The following is a 23,937-nucleotide window of genomic DNA, read 5'->3' as shown; positions in this document are numbered from 1 at the left end:
TGTGGACAGGGAAAACATAAACAACAATAATTCTGACACGGGGATGAAATAGAGGAACAGACAAATATAGGGAAGGCAATCAAAATGTGAAGGAGTACAGGTGAGTTCAATGAAGCGCTGATGCGGGTAACGAAAGTGACAGATGTGCGTAATGATGTGCAGCCTGGCGGCCTCGAGTGCCATGGAGGGGGAGCAGGCGTGACAGTACTCCCAACCCCCCCCCCCCATCTGGGCGAACCTGACGGGCCGGCTGAGGTGTGAAAGCCTGACGATCCCACTGAGGTGGAAGCCTGACGAGCCGGCTGAGGCGTGGGAGCCTGATGAGCCAGCTGAGGCATGACGTGGGATGGGAGTCTGCCGAGCCAACAGAGGCAAGGAAATCTCTCGAGCTAGCTAAGGTGTGGAAGCCCAACGAGCCAGCTGAGGCACCCCCGGTTCCATCGGCAGCGGCACCTGGACCCGACGCCACCAACAAAAAACAAAAACTCCCTGATGCTTCAAATTGTGGAGTCAGCATTATTTAAGGACAGACGCTGGGAGACGAGAAGCAAGTACAGGGAGTGAACATTTAATAAACAACGGACATGAAACAGAACACAGACAGCGTCTGGACAGGGAAAACATAAACGACAATAATGCTGACACAGGGATCAAAACGTGAAGGAGTACAGGTGAGTACAATGAAGGGCTGATGCGCGTAACGAAGGTGACCGGTGTGCGTAATGATGGGCGGCCTGGTGACCTCAAGCAGGTGTGACAAAACTCCCTGCAGAGCCCCAAGTCCAATGGGTATATCCTCTGGCGTGTTGATGTTAATGTGTTGATGTTCTCTGTATCCATTGCCAGAATTATTGTGATAGTGATCGAACAGGTTTCCTGTTATATTCATCAGAGATGTAGGGAGGGAATCCAAAGAATAGTTATTATACAGACGTTTAACAAAACATGCACACAACAGTTTTCATTCCTTGCTTTTTGTGGTAAATGTGAATAAAAAAGAACTGTTTTGATCATGGTTTTCATACACATACAGTACCTTGTCCATAATGTAGAGGCCTATGGGATTTTCATTGAAGAAGGAGGAGGATGGTGCATGTGATCTGCATCACATACCAATTGACATACCTTTGTATGCCTCCTCATCTGTATACCTGCAGACAGAGACACCAAAGTGAGCAGTTTAGTCATCTGCACCCAATGCAGCTAGCCTTCAACATATTCCTTGCCTTGATTGACCAAACCCTCCTTCCTTGCTCCTGGCCTACCTTGCTTGTTCCACTCATCCATTTGTTTTTACGGACAGACAAGAGCAGAAGCTCTGAGCTTTCCGATCAGGCCCATTGTCTATTGTCACTCACACTGTTCCTAATCCTGTCAGTCATTATGAATGTAGTTTCCGGGTGAATAGAAATTCCACCTGTTGGTTATCCTAACTCTGGCTGGATTCCAATAGGAATTACACATCACCTTAAAAGGCAGCATAATGTAACTTGAAAACTTTGGGTAAATTTCCCAGGGTGTCCAGAAATCCCAGTTGAAAGATTCCTGGAAATCCTCCATCCAGGATTTTTTTTACATCTGGGAATTTTGGGAAGATTACTGGAATTTTACAACCCTACTTGCAGGCCTGATGTGGCCACTGTATTAGGCTAAAGATAGGCCTCAAAATAAGTCCTTATGAGATACAATATGTAATGTGTAATGTACTGACATAAAAAGTTTAATTATAATGATAATATTCGCCTAGAAACTCACATGGTGAAGGCCACTAACAAATTCAGTCATGGGTGGCAGCTCTACAATTCACTCGAAAAATAAATGATATTGGAGGAGAGGCTTAGTGGGGCTGTTACTCTAAATGTTCAAGCTGATAACTCAAATCTGGCTCCCCTACAGCACAGGTTTCAAACTCATTCCAAGGAGGGCCGAGTGTCTGTGGGTTTCCGCTCCTTCCATGTCCTTGATTGATGAATTAAGGACACAAATTAGTAAGGAACTCCCCACACCTAGTTATCTACTATAATATAATAATACTACCACTATAATTGAGAATTTCAATAAGCATTTTTCTACAGCTGGCCATGCTTTCCACTTGGCTACCCCTACCCCGGTCAACAGCCCTGCACCCCCCACAGCAACTCGCCCTAGCCTCCCCCATTTCTCCTTCACCCAAATCCAGATAGCTGATGTTCTGAAAGAGCTGCAAAATCTAGACACCTACAAATCAGCCGGGCTAGACAATCTGGACCCTCTCTTTCTAAAATGATCTGCCGAAATTGTTGCAACCCCTATTACTAGCCTGTTCAACCTCTCTTTCGTATCGTCTGAGATTCCCAAAGATTGGAAAGCTGCCGCGGTCATCCCCCTCTTCAAAGGGGGAGACACTCTAGACCCAAACTGCTACAGACCTATATATATCCTAACTTGTCTTTCTAAGGTCTTCGAAAGAGACATTACTGTGCAGCCGTATTCATCGACCTGGCCAAGGGTTTCGACTCTGTCATTCACCACATTCTTATCGGCAGACTCAACAGCCTTGGTTTCTCAGATGATTGCCTTGCCTGGTTCACCAACTACTTCTCTGATAGAGTTCAGTGTGTCAAATCGGAGGGCCTGTTGTCCGGACCTCTGGTAGTCTCTATGGGGGTGCCACAGGGTTCAATTCTCGGGCCGACTCTCTTCTCTGTATACATCACTGATGTCGCTCTTGCTGCTGGTGATTCTCTGATCCACCTGTACGCAGACGACACCATTCTGTATACCTCTGGCCCTTCTTTGGACACTGTGTTAACTAACCTTCAGACAAGCTTCAATGCCATACAACTCTCCTTCCGTGGCCTCCAACTGCTCTTAAATGCAAGTAAAACTAAATGCATGCTCTTCAACCGATCACTGCCCACACCTGCCCGCCCGTCCAGCATTACTACTCTGGACGGTTTTGACTTAGAATATGTGGACAACTACAAATACCTAGGTGTCTGGTTAGACTGTAAACTCTCCTTCCAGACTCACATTAAGCATCTCCAATCCAAAATTAAATCAAGAATCGGCTTCCTATTTTGCAACAAAGCATCCTTCTCTCATGCTGCCAAACATACCCTCGTAAAACTGACTATCCTACCGATCCTCGACTTCGGCGATGTCATTTACAAAATAGCCTCCAACACTCTACTCAACAAATTGGATGCAGTATATCACAGTGCCATCCGTTTTGCCACCAAAGCCCCATATACTACCCACCACTGTGACCTGTATGCTCTCGTTGGTTGGCCCTCGCTTTGTACTCGTTGCCAAACCCACTGGCTCCAGGTCATCTACAAGTCTCTGCTAGGTAAAGCCCCGCCTTATCTAGGCTCACTGGTCACCATAGCAGCACCCACCCGTAGCACGTGCTCCAGCAGGTATATCTCACTGGTCACCCCCAAAGCCAATTCTTCCTCTGGCCGCCTTTCCTTCCAGTTCTCTGCTGCCAATGACTGGAACGAACTGCAAGAATCACTGAAGCTGGAGACTCATATCTCCCTCACTAGCTTTAAGCACCAGCTGTCAGAGCAGCTCACAGATCACTGCACCTTTACATAGCCCATCTGTAAATAGCCCACCCAACTACCTCATCCCCATACTGTATTTATTTATTTTTCTTGCTCCTTTGCACCCCAGTACCTCTACTTGCACATTCATCTTCTGCACATCTACCATTCCAGTGTTTAATTGCTATATTGTAATTACTTCGCCACCATGGCCTATTTATTGCCTTACCTCCCTTATCCTACCTCATTTGCACATACTGTATATAGACTTTTGCTACTGTATGTTTGTTTATTCCATGTGTAACTCTGTGTTGTTGTATGTGTCGAACTGCTTTGCTTTGTCTTGGCCAGGTTGCATTTGTAAATGAGAACTTGTTCTCAACTAGCCTACCTGTTTAAATAAAGATGAAATAAAAATAAAATAAAATAAAATCCAGGGCTTAATTGAAAGGAAAATCCATAAACCTGGAAACATTAGGCCTTCCACAGAAAGAGTTTGACACCTCTGCCCTACAGGGTCACAGTGACTCTCAGTTTGAGTAAAGACTACAAAATCACTTTAAGTAACTGTACTCAGATATATTAAGTGCAACGAGCTTCCTCAAAAGTTTTGAGTAATGACAGCACATTGGGATTTACAGTGCCATGTACACATCACCATCATAGCCACATCTTGTTTGAACCTTTATCATCAATGCATGGACCTCAAAGGATGCATTAATACCAAAATGACTTAATCATTATCTCCTCTGCTTCACCCACTCATCCCTTTGTGTACAGTTAGCCCATGTCAAAGCATGGCGCCTACTCTAGAATAGGCTCTTCCTGCAGGCACAGCTGAGAATAGACACTGCCTATTCATTACTGTCCATCACATTTACAAGGGATCTCCTTTCCCTCCTCTACCTGGACCCGCCTCCACTGATTACTGTCCAATAAAGGGAAAGGGAAAGGGGGATACCTAGTCAGTTGTCCAACTGAATGTATTCATACGGTGTCCTTATTAGGAGGGAGGGATGACATTTAGGGAGTTCAGAGGGTCCATGCAATGATAGTATTGGCCTTATAAGACATTAAGAGGCCTTATTCACAGCCCATGCATGTGGATATCAATTTGAGCACTTTCATCCAAAACTTGGGAATTGAAACCCAACTCTTCAACCCATTATAGAGTCTGGTGCGGCACTTTCCCCCAGGCCCAGACCATCCAGCATTCTTAGCCTAACGACAAATCACTTCATATCAGAAGTAGTACACACAGCCAACTTTTACTGAGATAGATCTTCTTGATCCACTCCAGGGAATGCACAACTATAATTCCATAACTCAGATAGATATAGGCTTCCCTTGTGCACACCAAATACATCAACTTAGTACCAGTTCGGAGTACAGTACGTGAAGGCCATATTTTCTGCACTGTGGAGGGGTGCGTGTGTGTGTGTGGGGGGGGGGGGGGGGTTGGTTTGCATTGCATTTCTCAGCACTCTCGTGACAGTGGAATGCAAAAACACAACTCCCTAGAAGTCCAACCATCTGCTTCACTTGTAATCGGCTTGTGCCGTGTCAGAGTGTTTACAGTGAGACCGAGCAGTTTGAAAAGCCCTCAGACTCCACCATGAATCAATTTCCACACAGGACGTATGAAGACACACACAGAGAGCACACGCACATACAGACACACACACGCACACACACAGACCAATGAAGATACACATACACACATGCGTATGAACAGTGGTGGAAAAAGTACCCACTTCTCATGCTTGAGTCAAATTAAAGATGCCTTCATAGAAAATGACCCAAGTAAAAGTGAAAGTCACCCAGTAAAATACTACTTGAGTAAAAGTCTAAAAGTATTTGGTTTTAAATATTGAACTTAAGTATCGAATGTAAATGGAATTGCAAAAATATACTATCAAAAGTGTAAAAGTATAAATCATTTCAAATTCCTTATATTAAGCAAACCAGACGGCACGATTTTTTTCTTTTTTCTTTTTTTCTTTACAGATTGCACACTCCAACACTCAGACATAATTTACAAACAAACATTTGTGTTAGTGAATCCGCCAGATCAGAGGCAGTAGAGATGACCATGGAAGTTCTCTTGATAAGTGTGTGAATTGGACCATTTTCCTGTCCTGCTAAGCATTCAAAGAGTACTTTTGGGTGTCAGTGAAAATGTATGGAGTAAAAAGTACATTATTTTCTTTAGGAATGTAGTGAAGTAAAAGTAATCAAAAATATAAATCGTAAAGTACCGATATCCCCAAAAAACGACTTAATTAGTACTTAAAATATTTGTACTTAAGGACTTTACACCACTGCGTATGAAGACACACACACACGCATGCAGGCACATAGGTTATTTACCCTAACTATGCTGTGTGTTGCTTATCAGCAATGACTTCATGTTTAGGGTCAAGCCAGAGAGCTCTGCCCAGAAACATGGTAGTGTTAATAGGCACCTCTAACTGCTGTGGAGGGTCAAAATACATCAGACTTTAACTGCCAATCCATATCATTTATGGCATCAGATGAAATCTACAATAGTGGATGGAAATGTGAACACACATAACCTAAGATATTATGATTTCATAGAGTGATAAAAAGAACAAGAAAATAAATGAAGAAAAAATAAGAAATTGTTATTTGAGCAATTAGCATGTCACATCTATACTGACCAAAAATATCAACCCAACATGTAAAGTGTTGGTCCCATGATTCATGATCAGAAATAAAAGATCCCAGAAATGTTCCATACACACAAAACGCTTATTTCTCTCAAATGTGCACAATTTTGTTTACATCCTGGTTAGTGAGCATGGGGACAATAAAAGGCCACTAAAATGTGCAGTTTTGTCACACAACACAATGCTACAAATGTCTCAAGTTTTGAATGAGCTTGCAATTGGCATGCTGACTGCAGGAATGTCCACCAGAGCTGTTACAAGAGAATGCAATGTTCATTTCTCTACCATAAGCCACCTCCAATGTCATTTTTGAGAATTTGGCAATACGTCCAACCGGCCTCACAACCGCAGACCACGTGTAACCACGCCAGCCCAGGACCTCCACATCCGGCTTCTTCACCTGCGGGATCGTCTGGGATTAGCCACCCGGACAGCTGATGAAACTGAGGAGAATTTCTGTCTGTAATTAAGCCCTTTTGTGGGGAAAAACTGATTGGCTGGGCCTGGCTCCCCAGTGGGTAGGCCTATGCCCTCCTATGTCCATCCATGGCTGCGCCCCTGCCCAGTCATGTGAAATCCATAGATTAGGGCCTAATAAATTTATTTCAATTGACTGATTTCCTTATATGAACTGTAACTCAGTAAAATCGTTGAAATTGTTACATGTTGGCTTTATAATTTTGTTCAGTATAGTTCTATCCTGCTAAAGTTATTTCAAAAGTGAGATGGAGTCTTGAGAGGGCTGTGCATGGGCTATAATAATGCAGAACCTCCAGGGTGTTTTGTCTGCTCTCTACATACAGTACAATGAACCCGATGGCATTCATTCAATCACACAATCCATGGAAATATCCTTTTGCTCCACTGGGTGAAATGTAATAAACATCTCTTGTTACAGCACATGCATTCCATCTGTGCAGCTGTAGCCACCATCTACAAAGCTGCCCTGGCTTTAGTGATGCATATGTGCCTCAGTTTCACAAACAGACCTGGGTTCATATATTATTTCAAATAATTTCAAACACTTTAGCTGGGCTTGATTGAGCTTGCCTGGCCCAATGGAACCAATAGAACAGTCATGGAAAGTGCAAACCCCTTCCATCTGCCATCCAAGGCATGTCAAAGGAAACACTTCATGATTTTGAATCGTTTTTTTTAACCTAGGTCTGCTCGTAGATGTTTCACCTTCCGAAACAGCACGTAGCACAAGTCCATATGTCCCCATCACTTAAACACCATATTTCTCAAGGGTGCTATAGGGTGATATTTATATTGGATATAGGTCGTTAAAGGCCCAGTGCAGTCAATAATGTGATTTTCCTGAGTTTTATATATATTTCCACACAATGAGGTTGTAATAATACTGTGAAATTGTGGGAATTATGATAAGGCCATTTTAATGTAAGAGCTGTTTGAAAAGACTGCCTGAAATTTCAGTCTGTTTTGCTGGAATGGAGTTTCGGCCTTACATGGTGACATCACCATTAAGTCAATTAGTTAATAGACCAACAAGAAAGAGTTCCAAACGGCTCTGCCAACAACAACTAATTCTCAGTTTTCCCCTCCCCACTCAGACAGTCCTAGCAAAACTCTTCCTTGAGAAATTGCTCTTTGCTACGAAGCATTTTTTCTTATTATTGTTGAACATTTTAATTGAAAACAATCACAGTAAGGTATTTAATTGTTACCGAGAAATGTGTTGATAATGAGATAAAAACGGCTGCACTGGTCCTTTAAGTTGGACTTGGTAGGTTAAAAATGTATCGTAGTACGGTAACCTAAGCGGCAAACCAGAGTCCAAACCAAACATCACTCCCGGATTATATTTGTCTATGGAATCTTGATTCTTGATTTAAAGGCCAGCCTACAGCTTAGACACTCAATGACATGATTGTATTATAATGAACATTTCAAAAATATTTCAGAGTATTACAGACAGGTCACTGGTCACAGTAGCTTTTATTTCACAGGTCTGAGATCAGTAAAGATGGGGATCATTCCCTGGCCAGCTAATGATCGATTTTTTTTATGGGGGTGGGGACCACAAAAAATCTAAACTAATCATCAGGGGCACAGTGACTTGCGGGTCTGCGTACCCACATCCATACCCACACATGCAGTCAGAGTCGAGCCGGCGGTAGTCTTTTGGGGGCCCTGAGCAAAATATTGTTGCCGTTCTAAAGGAATTTTGCTGCAGTTCTATACATTTTGCCATGGGGCGGAGAGAACATTTAGCAATTTTATAGTAAATTTCATGCACTTCTACAAATTTTGCCATGGGTCTTAGAGAAAAAAAAATACGTTTTACAGCTAATTTCCTGCAATTCTACACATTTTGCCATAGGGTGGAGATACATTTTTGCAGTTTTTAATATGATATCTGAGTGCGAGTGACTGACAAGATCATTGGGGTCCCCCTGGTCGGTAATTCGACCAGGATTACTACAAGTTTAGATAGCTGTAAACTTAATTATGCAAGAAATGGTTGTGTAAAAAAACCTTTATGAGCAAATATTGATATAATAATCATCATATCGAAGTAAACTTGGATTCAATCGTTGTTGTGTTGTCCTCCCACTACGACTCGGGAAAGCATAAAGTATATTAGGCTACAGATTACATCAATTATGATGAGCTTCACAGGGGGGTGAAAGTGCACGGTGATGAACTTGATGATCCTTTCCAATAAATACTGAGGATCTTAAATTCTTATTCTGGTGACATGATGATCAATGCTTGGCTTCCTTTTGACAAATAAAAATGATTTTGTCCATAATAATCTCATCATGTAGGAAAGCCTACACGCACTGTATCTGTGAGCTGTTGGCTAGAGTGCATGTACCAAGACCATAAATATAACAAAAAATATTTGTTGACAAAACCATTAGTAGAGTTGAAAATGCAATGGAAACCCATTTCACTTGTATCTTTTATTGGGTAGATGGGAATTTAACCTGCAAAAGTCTTTATGTGCATTATGTCATCTTGCACAACATCCTTTTATCCTCAACAAGTCAATTAGATGGAAACATCTCTGGTGGGAAAATGTGCACATTGTTTTCATGCAGATTTTTTTATATTAAAACTTATTGTCAGTGACTGACATAAGAGAAACTGCTGATGCACAACCACATTTTGAAATTACACCTTGTGTATTCTACTATTCTAACTCTCAAAAGTAAATTGAGACCCCACCCCCAAAAAATAGTTTTATTACATTATTATTATTTATACATTTTTTCGGAGAAACAATGTCGGGATCTAAGCCTAGCGGCCCTCCAGTTTTCAGGTCAGTACCCCCCCCCCCCCCCCCCCCCCCTTTTTTCCCCCCAGCACCGGGCACGGGATTCAAACCAGCAACCATTCGGCTACAGGTCCAACTCTTGGCCACTGGGTTACCTACCGCCCAACTGTTTCTAAGTTTGGTGTCACACCCTGATCTGTTTCACCTGTCTTTGTGATTGTCTCCACCCCCCTCCAGTTGTAGCCCATCTTCCCCATTATCCCCTGTGTATTTATACCTCTGTTCTCTGTTTGTCTGTTGCCAGTTCATCTTGTTTGTGAAGTCAACCAGCGTTTTTGTTTTCAGCTCCTGCTTTTCCTCAGTCTCTCTTTTCTAGTCCTCCTGGCTTTTGGCCCTTGCCTGTCCTGACCCTGGACCCGCCCACCTGACCACTCTGCCTGCCCCTGAGCCTGCCTGCTGTCCTGTACCTTTACCCCACCTCTGGATTACCGATCTCTGTACCTTTACCCCTGTTGCTGTAATAAACATTGTTACTTCGACACGGTCTGCATCTGGGTTTTACCCTGATTCCTGATATTTGGGGCAGTCTGACCGTGTGTTGGATGCATTTAATTCAGATTCTCCTGAAAAATCTTGTTGGAAGTTGTCAAGTTGTCAAGTGCTATCATTACAATTGTACGCACCACATCTGACTGTTAATGCACTGGTATAAATTGCGTGTAGGCCACGTGTGGAAAAACTCAGAGGTGTCTGACCTCAGATCTGGCACTGTCTTTCCCGATAGTCTGGGACTGTCGTTACCGCGTCTCCTAAATTTAAACTAAGCTTTACTCATCCTAAAATTATCTGGCCTAGAATTGAAACAAATTCGATTTTCAGACAAACCACCAATATGTTCTGTGGAAATGAGTTGTACAGCATCCATATTTAGAAGTTGTCAGACAAAACTCTCTGTTCTCAGTTTTCAAACCATTCAAAACAGTATCACTGTGTCTCAAAGTGTTCGTCACTTTGAAATCATTGTTGTTCTATCTCTAACCAAAAATAAAAGTAAGTATGTAAGGTCAGACGTGTAATCTGTAAATGTGGACATGGTGAGTTCCCTCCAGGACACAGACAAAAAGAAAACGGCCTCACAAATAATTCCCTGGAAACTAAAAGCTGTTTGTGGGGGCAATAAGTAAAGCTTCAAGTCTTTCCTCCCCAGGTGGGTTTGCCTGAGTTTTATGCCAGAGCATAAACACAGCTGACACCTGCTCTGGCAGGGTTCACTGTAAACAACCTGAAAATCATCAAGGATGGATGTGCACGCACACACAGGCGTATGAAGACACACACACACAGACCTACGAAGAAACACATATGAAGACAAGCACACCACCCACACACACACAGTCCATTCACAGAAATGCTCCACCCTCTTGTATGTGCCTGATAGAGAATTGAAGGTCTTGCAGTAAACCACAGTGCCTCGTTCTCCTCCCCTCTCTCTCCTGCAGAGCCTTCCACGTCATCCACTGTCTGCAGGCCTACTGTGCTGCTATGTTTATCAGCTGGTCTGGATGGGCCAGGTGTTTCGAATGAGGGCGTCTACGTAACTTTACATAACCCACACATATACACACACACACCTCAGTGATTGAGGACAGAGGTAACAGTGTGGATGATGGAGGGTGATTGGTGGAGGAGCCTAATAAATAACAGAAGCACCCTGCTCTGCCTTTAAAGCTCCATTTTACAACGGGTTCTCATTTTTCAACAAAAGCACAAAATACAATCTCGCCCCAGTGCCAAGATATCCAAAGCATTTCCACAGATGGAAGATAGATATATTGCCCTGGCGTACACCAGGAGTACAGGCTTATTTTATTACTGTTTGGAGAGATGTGAAGCGCCTCAAATCCTAGGTTTGAGTTTTTCTTTCATGTGCAGAATTTCAGTCTGTCCTGAGCCCTGCACTTGCATTTCTTCAGGGAATGTGTTGACTAATCGCTTTGCGTACACGGCTTGGCTTACACCATTCTTTGGTTGATCAAATGTCTGATTCGGGTTTTAATTAAATTCAATCACATTCAAATTAAAGAGAGAGAAAAAAAAACATTGGGTTTCATGTTTGCTGAAGCTGAAATACCCTCTTTGGTAGCTGAATTCAATTAACGCAGGAAGATATGTTATTGGCGTAATGTTCTGGGCTTCTGACTGAAACAGTTCATTTCTCCTTGTTATTTCAGTGTTTCTTAACATGGAACGGTCTGAAACTGCGTCACCACCCAGAGAAAGTATAAAGTTATGACCTTTCCACCACGTTTTTCAAATGCAAACAAATGATAGACTTTCAGGAATTCAACAGCGACAGCCTAAAAAAATACCTAAAAATGTAAAATAAAACTCTACTGCTCTTGGAATGTCTAAATCAAACTCCAAGGTTTTTATTTTCCAAATCTGACAAAGGTCCGTGGCACACCACCCATTTACTGTGATATACTGCTGTCAGGAAGTTGGATCATTTTGCAACTCCTCATTGGATATACACTGAACATTTACAAATGAATTATCTAAATTAAAACTATTTGGGATTGTATTTGGAAGATTTCATATATGTTTCCATAGTTAGACCCTAGGTTATGTGGAAAGCTATGATATATAGAGCATATAGAAAATGGTATAGTGCAGATCAGCAAAGTAAGCATATTTTACGCTACAGAGACACCATCCTTTACACACGCCTGGAATGAAAACAGAAACACAGTTCTTTACTTTGGCTAGAGAGGTGATGACTGTCGAGGAGGCACCCCAGCTAGCAATGAGGAATCGGCCCAGAAGCGCCCCTCTTCCGGTGGGCCTGAACTGATTGAATCGGCCCGGATTCGGGTGTCGGACTCGGCCCGGAATCAAAATGAATGACTGCCCAGAATCTGCCGAAGTACATCGGGCCGTTTCCGTTTACCGGAATTCTTCTGACTTTGCCAGCATCTTACCAGAATCCCCCCAGAAGCGGCCACATGCAACTGTAAGTAAATGTATACAAAATTACCCAAAATAAGTCATTTTAAATGTTACTACTATACATGTTATACATACAAATTATACCCATCCACAAAAAAACATTGTGTCAGAGGAAACACCGTACACCTGCTGACCATGTCAGCGTGCATGCGCCTGGCCCGCCACAGGAGTCGCTACAGCGCGATGAGACAAGATCATTCCGGCCGGCCAAACCCTCCCCTAACTCTGACAATTGTGCGTCGCCCCATGGGTCTCCCGGTGGCGGCCGGCACGGGTCTCAAACCAGCAACACAGTTTGCACTACGATGTAGTGTCTTAGACCGCTGCGCCACTCGGGAAGCTCCATCCAAAGTTTTTAATGCTTATCAATTGCCTTGCACAAAGTATCAAAATACAAAAATACTACACACCACTCTTAAAGAATTTAATTTAAGTGTTAATTGTATTTTTTGATCACAGAAACATTGACAAAATATGGAAAAATCAATAATTAAATATTAATGATATAAAGCAGCCCATGTAATCATCTGCCAGAGAGTAGCCTCAATCGGCCAGAGCCCCAAGTAATATATTTAGGCCAGAATTTCTCACCGGAATTGGCCCGAGCTCAATCCCCGCATCCTAGCCATAAGTAATACTGCCGAAGGCAGCCCAGCCTCGGGCCACATGACTTCGGCCGAGTCCCCCGACTCTCAGTCGGAATCGGCCCAGATCCACTGTGGTAGCTGGGTTGTAATGATGTCGACCAGACCGAGCCCCATTCTCCTCAGCCAAATCTTTAAAATGATTGACAGCGACGGCTTGACCTCATAACAGACCATATACTGCACCAGGTGACACCCACATCCCTGTCTGGATAGTCGCTATTCCAGCCACAGAGCTCCATTGGCTGTTCTTCCCTCCATCCCCTGGTTATCTCCTCAAAATAAATAAATATAATAATAATAATGCTTTGTTTAAAAAGTAACATATTTTGGAGATTTCATTTAACCTAGAGTGAGTGAGAAAAAGGCAATTCTTGAACATGGGGTGAGACGTTCTCACTAATTTGTAAATAAAGCCAGTTTGTTATTAGAATTATTTATTTCTGGAGAAATCTAACTTGATTATTTAGCAGACATCACTTGCTTATATTCAGTCAACACATATAGTTGAAATCAGAAGTTTACATACACTTAGGTTTTTCAACCACTCCACAAATGTCTTGTTAACAAACTATAGTTTTGGCAAGTCGGTTAGGACATCTACTTTGTGCTTGACACAAGTAATTTTTTCCCAACAATTGGTTACAGACAGATTATTTCACTTATAATTCAATGTATCACAATTCCAGTGGGTCGGAAGTTTACATACACTAAGTTGACTGTGCCTTTAAACAGCTTGGAAAATTCCAGAAAAGGTCATGGCTATAGAAGATTCTGATAGGCTAATTGACATAATTAGAGTCAATTGGAGGTGTACCTGTGGATGTATTTCAAGGCCTACCTTCAAACTCAGTGCCTCTTTGCTTGACATCATGGGAAAATCAAAAGAAATCAGCCAACAAAATTGTAGACCTGGTTCATCCTTGGGAGCAATTTCCAAACGCCTGAAGGTGTTGATCTGTACAAACAATAGTACGCAAGTATAAACACCATGAGACCATGCAGCCGTCATACCGCTCAGGAAGGAGACGCATTCTGTCTCCTAGAGATGAACGTACTTTGGTGCAAAAAGTGCAAATGAATCCCAGAACAACAGCAAAGGACCTTGTGAAGATGCTGGAGGAAACAGGTACAAAAGTACCTATATCCACAGTAAAATGAGTCCTATATCGACATAACCTGAAAGGCCGCTCAGCAAGGAAGAAGCCACTACTACAAAACCGCCATAAAAAAGCCAGACTACGGTTTGCAACTGCACATGGGGACAAAGATTGTACTTTTTGGAGAAATGCCCTCTGGTCTGATGAAACAAAAATAGAATTGTTTGGCCATAATGACCATCGTTATGTTTGGAGGAAAAATGGGGAGTCTTACAAGCCGAAGAACACCATCCCAACCGTGAAGCACGGGGTGGCAGCATCATGTTGTGGGGGTGCTTTGCTGCAGGAGGGACTAGTGCACTTCACAATATAGATTGCATCATGAGGGAGGAAAATTATGTGGATATATTGAAGAAACATCTCAAAACATCAGTCAGGAAGTTAAAGCTTGGTCGCAAATGGGTCTTCCAAATGGACAATGACCCCAAGCATACTTCCAAAGTTGTGGCAAAATGGCTCAAGGACAACAAAGTCACGGTATTGGAGTAGCCTATAGAAAATGTGTGGGCAGAACTGAAAAAGTGTGTGTGAGCAAGGAGGCCTACAACTGGACTCAGTTACACCAGCTCTGTCAGAAGGAATGGGCCAAAATTCACCCAACTTATTGTGGGAAGCTTGTGGAAGGCTACCCGAAACGTTTGACCCAAGTTAAACAATTTAAAGGCAATGCTACCAAATACTAATTGAGTGTATGTAAACTTCTGACCTACTGGGAATGTGATGAAAGAAATAAAAGCTGAAATAAATCATTCTCTCTACTATTATTCTGACATTTCACATTCTTAAAATAAAGTGGTGATCCTAACTAACCTAAGACAGGGAATTTTTACTAGGATTAAATGTCAGGAATTGTGAAAAACTGAGTTTAAATGTATTTGGCCAAGGTGTATGTAAACTTCCGACTTCAACCGTATATCTTAAGAATATCATGGAATATAATTGAACATTTTAGTTTCTCCATGCTTGTCTGAGAGCAGCACGAAACGGTGCTGAAATAGACATCCACAGCGAGAAGGCTATACATAAATTTTTTAAATAAAAAGAATAAAATTTAAACGACAGTAAGCGATTGTAATCTGAATAAAGGCCAAAATAATATGTATAAAGGCCAATATATAGCCCTGCTATGAGCCATAATGATGCTGTACAATGTGATCATCTGTGTTTGAAAGAGTACTTTCCAGTAAGCAACAATTTGTTTGCCTTCATTAGACAACTTTGTTCCAATATTTTTGTAATTCTGTGATAATTATTCCCATAGTTATTCGTTATGGATCCATAACTAAATCAACATCTGCATTTTGAAAGAGTATTTTTATCATTATTATATTAACGAAAGCATAAAGATGCTCATGAAGAAATGCAGTAGTGTACAGTATATACTTTTACATTTGGACAATAAAGCATTTAAAGCATTTTGAAGATATAAGCCACCTGCATTTGTTTATTAGGCTACTGTGCAGTCTGACAAGTAAACATAGCCTACAATACATACTGTAGTAAACATGGGAAAGTGTAGAATTCCTTACATAAGGAAGAGCAGGCCATGTCCAGACTTTCTCGGTGACCTCAAGTACCTTCAATAATGGCTGTACTAGAGAATGCGGGCACGCGGGAAACCGGGGTACAATTCCCTGATGGGCGTAAGGAGTAGGCTGTCCTTGAAAATAAGAATTTGTTCTTAACTGACTTGCCTAGTTAAATAAAGGTTACACTAAGAGCATAACATTTCTACACCCTCATTTTTTTATTCTAGTCTAACCAATACCCAAACGGAGATGAAGTGAAAATAAAAAATCTCATTGATTTATCAAGACCAGTCCCCATGTTTGTTTCAGAGCAGGGCAAAACGTTGCTAAAATAGTTGTAGGCTATTGCTTCTAACTTCAATATGCTCTTTAAATAAATATGACCTACACCACTTTTAACAGCACATTACTCAACACTAGTGAAACTCATGTTGACTACCGTAGGCCTACAGTATATCGAAAAATATGACGTGACTTTCCGCCAATAATTAGGATATTTCTGTAATTTAGTGATATTTATTCCCATAGTAATTCGTTATGGATCCATAACTAAATAAACATTGGCATTTTGAAAGATAACTTTTATCATTATTTTATTAATGAAAGCATAAAGATGCCATTATTAGTTACATTGTTTTAGTTTCAAAGTGCAGACTGGCACTGAGAACAGAACAGCGGGAACCTTTCCCAAGTCAGCGCCTTTATTAGTGCAATCCCCTTTAAATATTTTGGATATCTCGTTTTCAAATCATGTAAAATGAGCGAGAAAAAGGCCATTATTGAACATGGGGTGAGACATTGTTACTAATTTGTAAATAAAGCCAGTTTGTTATTTAGAATGATTTATTTCTGTTTTTAGAGAGAGAAAAATCAAAAACCTACATTCATCTCGTGTCTCCCAGTCGAGGCCAGCACGGTATTGAAACAGGATCTGTAGCAACACAGCTTGTGGTGTCTCAGACCATTGCACCACTCAGGCACTGTACAACATCACTGGTCGGGAGAGGCCTACAGTACTACAGTAAGAGCAAAATAATCATAACAAAATAAGAAAAACCTTAGTGTAACAGTTTTAGTAAGTAATACTGAAGTCGTGCACAATTATCAGTTTCTATTTAGGTTTAAGTCGCCCGTTCATTGTCAGTTAGACACAGTAGGACCCAAAACCATAATCAGTGCTCTAACTCCCCCCTTGCGCTGGTCTGGAGCAATGAAGTGGTGACGCAGGGTACCATACTAAACCACAAATTACCTCTAAGTCCCACGGCATAAGCTTGCAACTTTCAAAGGAGGAACCACTGTAGGTTGATGTATGGTAAATATGTAACTTATTAATAGTCACATTATGTAAGCCAACCGAGTTGCAGTAAAATGTACCTCCCAAACCATACACATACGCAGCCAGCCGGCCACACACACTAACGCACGTACACAGTCCTGTGCCTAGCTCATCCTGTTCTTTGATGAGCGCTAAAGTGATGGGCTTTAACAGATTAAGCTGGGCTCTGAAGTTTGAGGGCTTTAATTACAGAGACTATTTACTGCATGTTACAGGGAGATGTGCTCCTACCACCTCCCACCCACACCAAAGCCTCCTTTTGAAGGGGCAGATTGAGACAGAGGAAGTCCAAGGGCTATTTCCCATCACTAGATAGAGGGGAAGAAAAGAGGTTGGTTACGTGCAGGAGTGGAATTGGGGTGGGGGGGGGGGGGGGGGGGGGATTGGAATCACTCCATGAAACTCCCAATGCAACATCCTAGGAAAAACACTTTTTATATGTCGTATAACTCTGTCCTTCCAATTCCACCCCTGGTTATTTTTGTACTGACACCATCATCCATAGCCCTGGAAAGCCTCAAAAGCACGGCTGGAAAATCCATGCACCTTCAGTTTCCTGCTGCTGCTAATGATATATGTTCATCCCAGTGAAAGTAATAGAGTAACGTATATACTTACAGTAAATCACTTGTGATATGGTCGCCATTCCCCTTTTGTTTCTTACAGTCACCCAACGTGAGAAGGTAACATGGTAGGCTAAGCTACTGTATGAGCCGCATGCACTTCAAAGTGCTCAATCTATTCAACAGACCCATATCAGCTTTCCTTAAAATGGGGTGCCTGTAAATTAGGTTCATGTGAATAGAACTGTTCTACCCTCACTAGGGGTTTCTACGACAGAGTATGAAAGTGAAAAGTATGAGCCCCAAGACAAAGAGAGCACTTGCATAAAATAACAAAATAAAGACGTTAAATCTGTTTTAGCAGTCAATTGTTTCAGCCTATCTGTTGAACAAGCCCAGTACCATTCACGTCAAGCATGTACAGCTATCACCAGAACAAGACTGGACCAAGCGTAGTCAACCATTGACGTCATCATTCGAAATGTCGAAGCTCGGCAACACAATGAAAACATCACATATTTCACTGGCGAACGCGGTGAATGCACAGTAATTTAAGTCATCTAATTTGTGAGCAAGAAGTGAGACGTTGAGGGAGTATGCTTCTACACATCATTAGGAAGGGAAAGTGTGGAAAGAAAGACAGCTGAGTTTCTTTCCTGCAGCATTCCCAATGCTCCTGGCTGGAACCAAAGTGAAGCACAGCCCGATGTTTCCTCATTCCCTGGGAGCAGTGTGTGTGTGTGTGTGTGTGCGCTGACGGTGTGAATGGGGCCAGCTGTTAGAGTCGTAATCACTGAGTATTCTGAGGCCTTTTCTGAAGCCTTCCCAAGACTTTCCCCACATTTGGCTGTAGCTAGACCTCTGTGGGATAGGTGAGGGCGTGTGTCTGTGTGTGTATGTCTATATCCATTAAGTTGGGCCGCACTTGGATCTATCATCCAGCGAGACTGCTAGAGTATTTGAGTAAGAGGGATATTGACTAAATGGCACCAAAGAAAATTCCTGAAAGTTTGGACGTGATACCGTCATATTTCAACATTTGGAAAACATCAACGGCCCATTTGTTCAAACCACTTTTATTTCATGTCAGACTCAATTAATTTTGTTCACTTTCTATCGGCTTGGGTGTCTCTTTATGCATTCCAAATGAAAAATCTAGCAAAGTAATTTTCAACCAATACTTATTTAAATTCATCACATAATGCGCCTCAGTTTGAATTCAGCATAGTGTTAATATGTGAGTGGATACAGGTAACTCTATCCATGAATGTGTGTTTGTAATAAGAAAAGTAGATTTGAATGGTGCTTGCATTTTTGAGGCTTCATACATTACATTACAGTTGAGAACCATCGCACTGGCTTCCTGTAAGGGCAAGGATAGACATTCCTGAAGTGAAACAGAAAACTGGGTGATATTTAGTAGGCACCAAATGGGATAAAACAGACCCAAACAGGGCGGTACTACCTGAACTTGTCTAATAAGAAACACTTGTTTTCCGTTGCATAGTGTTTTGCTACGTTGTGCCCCAATAAACACGACCCAGTGTGGTAGGAGGAGCAAAAGTGAGACAAGACACCAACGATATGTAGTACAGTTGTGGATATTAAAAAGGTTCCTTTTGAAAATGTCTGTTGCAGCAACGGTCCATTGTTACTGTGACAAACTCTCTTGCTGGGTGACGCCAAGCAGCAACTTCATCAGCGAACATCTAACAATAACCTATGCAGTTAAATACATTTCTGAAATATAACAGACAGCAAATGTTTCTACCTGAACTGCAGTGCAGGTCAACTTTAGCATGCCCACACCTGCATGATTAACTTTACCACTTCTAACACATATACTATTAGTAAAAGTGCAAACACCAACAAAACACCACAAATGTACACATGAACATACTCAATACTGTTCTGCACAGGGTCCTCATACATGTATAGAAACTCAAACATGCATACTCTTGCATGTGTTTTGTGCACACATGCTTGCATATTCGCACAGACACAGACACGCATTTGCACACACACACACGGGCAGGCAGCCAGAGCGTGCGCACACAGTCACACACACCTCCCTGTTCAGCTTGTGGTGGGCCGGTATCCTGCGTTGACAGCGCGGACAAGTACTCCCATTGAAAAGTTCCCTCTTCTCCTCCCCCCTTGCAGATGTTCACAGTTAGCGGGCAGTTTGACAATGACAGATACGCTCACACCCCAATTTAGATATCCCAAATACCCTGAGACATGGCATGAGCAGAGGGAAGAGAGGCAAAGAGGGAAGAGAAACCATGCATACCACACATGCTAAATGGATGGGATAGTCTTGTGTGACTCAGTCGGTGGCGCTAGCAATGTCAAGGGTTCAATTCCCACAGGGATCACATAGACATACTAAAAATGTATGCACTCACTAAGTGGCATGTACTAAGTTACTGAACATTGCTGTATGCAGCAATCGACAAGTGAATTGACATCTATGAATCTCTATGGTACAGAGGAGTGACTGGTAGAATGCACGAGAGGTCCGAAAATCTTCACCCCTTCAGAGGACTCTAAAAAACATGTCTCTTTATTGCCTGAATTCCAATCCTCTCTAGCACAGTGACCAGACTCAGATGTGTCATTCTTTGAAGAATCAAACATGTTGTTTATCCTAATTCCTAGAGTGGGCCCAGTTCAGTTGGATTGGCTCATCTCTCACCCCAGAGAGTTATGTAAGAAGTACATTTCTCCACATGGAGCCCAGAGAGAAATATGAAAGGAATGGACATCCATCCCCCATTGCCCTGCAACATGTCAAACACGAACACTGTGTGCCTGTGCTGCACAAAACGGGATGAGAAAGAATCATTAATGCCCACTCCAAACAGACAATAACAAGTGCCAAGTTGGCCAAAGACAGGCCCGCTGCAAGAGCTACACTGCAGTGCGAGAGAGAAACAGACAGAGAAAAAGACAAAGGGAAAGAGAGAGCGAGAGGGGAATGAGAGAGAGAAAGAGAGCGAGAGGGAGGGAGCAGCTGAAAGCAATCATCTGTCATGGGAAGAGGCCGTTACTGATGTGTTTCAGATGATGATGATGACTTAGTGGTTATGTTGCAGGTACAGCATGTGAAGGTTTAGTAAAAATTACCTCATGAACTCCAGGGATTTTAGAGGGCACACAATAACAAAACGCTGCAACCGAAAATGAGCATGTTCAAACAGTACCTTGCCGCATCACTCCGTTTCGGACCATTTTCCTTCATTTCGTGCCAGGAATCACGACCCTGGTCTCAGTCAGAGGTGGGTGGGTGGTGGGGATGATGCTGGACTCATGTGTCAGGAAGAGAAGATCAGCCTGTGATTGGACATGAGCGGCTAAAACAGATCAGAAATTTGGATTGATTACACTTGATATTCTCTGGACATTCTCCTATTTAAAATGTTGTTGTATCACATTACGTCAATTACACAGTTATCGAGACAGTTGTAATCAGGGGTGGAATAGGTAAAAACTCACTCTAGATACCGACCATGTAAAATCCTAGGAATTCACCTTCAAAACCATTGCCTGACGACTCAAACTGAATTCTTCCTCTGCTCTGTTTGCTACACACTTCATTCTGATACTGTCATTGTTGAAGTCGTTTGTGGTGACATCAAAATGAGGGCTGTTGTACAAAACAAAGTCATCAGCGATTGGATCATCTCTAACCAATCAGAGTATCAAAGCCAATGGTGAATTTTCAAAACGCTGCTTTACCCACGTATGTTCTGTCCGAACCCATTGGTTTCTGGGATCAAACAGAATAGTTAAAATGTTGTGTTTGCATTCTAGAAATCGTTGGGGAGGTACTCAGATCCAGACTCATTGCGGAGAAGGAACTAGCGTGGTGTGGCCGGAGCAAGGAGTTTGGGAAGCCGGGCAATGAAACACACTTTTACATGTCAAAATGTTTCCACTCCTACTTGTCTTGTGCGGAACAAGTCTTTCACTGAGAGCAGTGATGTGTGGTGAACACTGGCCTATGCAGTTGTCTTAATTCATTTTAGATTGGACACTCCCCATGTCTACATCCCATAACTGACTCCAATGCCACAAAGTATTTATTTTAGCTGGCACCAGCTTTACAAATGTGTAGAAAGTCAGTAACCATTGTTGGATTTGTCTGTCCCCTTTAATGTGGGGACAGAAACAAGCCCGTGTGGTTTGGATGAGAGACCCAGCTGGATTTACAGGTCCTATTTAATGTGGAATTCAGAACTCCATTAGTGGTATCAACTTCAGCAGTGATGACTTGTTCTGTGTCCATCCATCTAAGTCTGATTAAATCAACAGGAAGTTGTCATTCTGTGGCTATAAACTGCATCACTAAACAAATGAAAACAAATGCGTACATAGTCACTCAGTCACAGCAGTGACTGTACAACTAAACTCCCCTGTGGTCAATGAATCCTTCAGTTTTTTGCATCTTAATCCAGTCTTAGATCTTTGGGTTCATTTCCTGTATTTACTAGAGCGTGGGACAACAAAAAAATGACAGAAAAATATCAAACTAGAGGGATAGTTGTTTGAACAACAACTGAAGGGCAGGAATCTTTTCTCCAAGTGTTTTCCCTGGACGCTCACATGGAAACCTTATGCACATCCTGAGCGAAGAAGAGATGCCTCGAAGAGCAACAGACCCTCCGCAACAAAGTAGATGCTCAGAGGAACGTCATCAAAACACTGACTATGAGATGAGTGGGTGACACACAGGAAGAAAATGTCCTGAAACAGGTTGGGACTACCTGAATTTCTCCAATAAGAAACGCTTGTTTTCATTTAATGGTGTGCCATAATCAATAAGTCAATAATTCTAATCTAAACTACTTGACTGTTTATTTCCAACCTTGGACACTGAAGTGTTTACAATAGACTTCAACATGATCAGTTGTGGCATCTTTAAGACTCCACAAAATGAGATACTCTTTGTTGACGTTGGATACAGGATACACAGCTGAAACACACACACGCACACACACTTCAATTGAAAATCTGCATAGCGAAACATTACAATTGAATTACTAGAATGGAGGGATAAAAGATCTTCATACAACAAATTTGGCTGCACCCTCAGAATGTCCGCTTGAACGGGGACGACCATTCTAGTAATTCTATTAATATGGTTGGAGGCTCGGAGCTATTGAGCCGACCCTCGTGGAGACCACTCTTCTCCCCCAGCTAAGGATGAAGGGGTGGGGTACAGCCAAGCCTTCAGTGGCCAAGGCCCAGCCAACCATGACATACTCTAGTTGTAGGGGTCTCTGAGGGATGGGCAAGGCTCTGTAGCGTGTCAAACCCCTCGTCCGTCCACACATACATTTGTGCCGTTGCTGAGAGACTGCTAGGTCACTGAGTGATGCGCCGTTTGGCAGGAGTTTAGGTGACCTCGGTTTCAAATCCATCTGACGTCAGAGCAAGTTGAAAGCAAAGCAGCATCACGGCGGAGTTCTTGTACAGACAGGAACTGAAAAACATAAGCTATCCAATCAGTGTATTAATAATTTACTTTAGTCCTCTTCATCTCGTGGGGACATAAGGTAGTAACAATCTTTTGTCACTGGAGTCTTCAGCCACAGCTTGCGCACTATCCCAGAGACCAGCTCAGCCGCCACTATGAATAAGATAAAAAATAAAATAAAAAGGCCCATCCATAACTCTAAATTATCTCACCAGAATCCATGTTACAGGACTGATCAGGAGCTTGTGTGCGTTAGCAGATGCAAAGAAGTGTAAAGAAACTAATCCCCACAAGGATGTGTGTTTAAAGGGCTGAGGTGAGGCAGCGGAGTAGGGGCACATGACCGCGGTGCAGGGGGACCAGCAGGGGCCTTCCTGTTGGAGCAAATCTACGTTGGCCCATGGTCCAAAACTCCCTCAGAGAGAAAAGACACTGTTTCAATGGAGTATTTCACACACACACACCTCTCTGCAGGGAGTCGATACACATTCTGTAACGGCATGAGAGACTGAAGAGTAATAACTATAGGAAGATAACCATTCCTTTCCATTTGGTGAACTGAATACATAGGGTTTCATTGACGATTTAGGATTCAACACTTGGGGTCATTATCATCATTACTACACAATATCTGGTGTTCTTGGTTATACATAGAGCAAATGCATTTCTATTCTTTGAGAAAGTACTCCACCTACTGGCAATGACAGGAAGTATTGTCAACATTCAAAGTTTCACATGAAATAAAAAAAA

Source organism: Salvelinus namaycush, chromosome 5 (genome assembly GCF_016432855.1).
Source record: "Salvelinus namaycush isolate Seneca chromosome 5, SaNama_1.0, whole genome shotgun sequence".
In the NCBI taxonomy this organism is placed as follows: domain Eukaryota; kingdom Metazoa; phylum Chordata; class Actinopteri; order Salmoniformes; family Salmonidae; genus Salvelinus; species Salvelinus namaycush.
The sequence above is the reverse complement of the archived record's forward strand: the minus strand, read 5'-3'. Positions refer to the sequence as shown.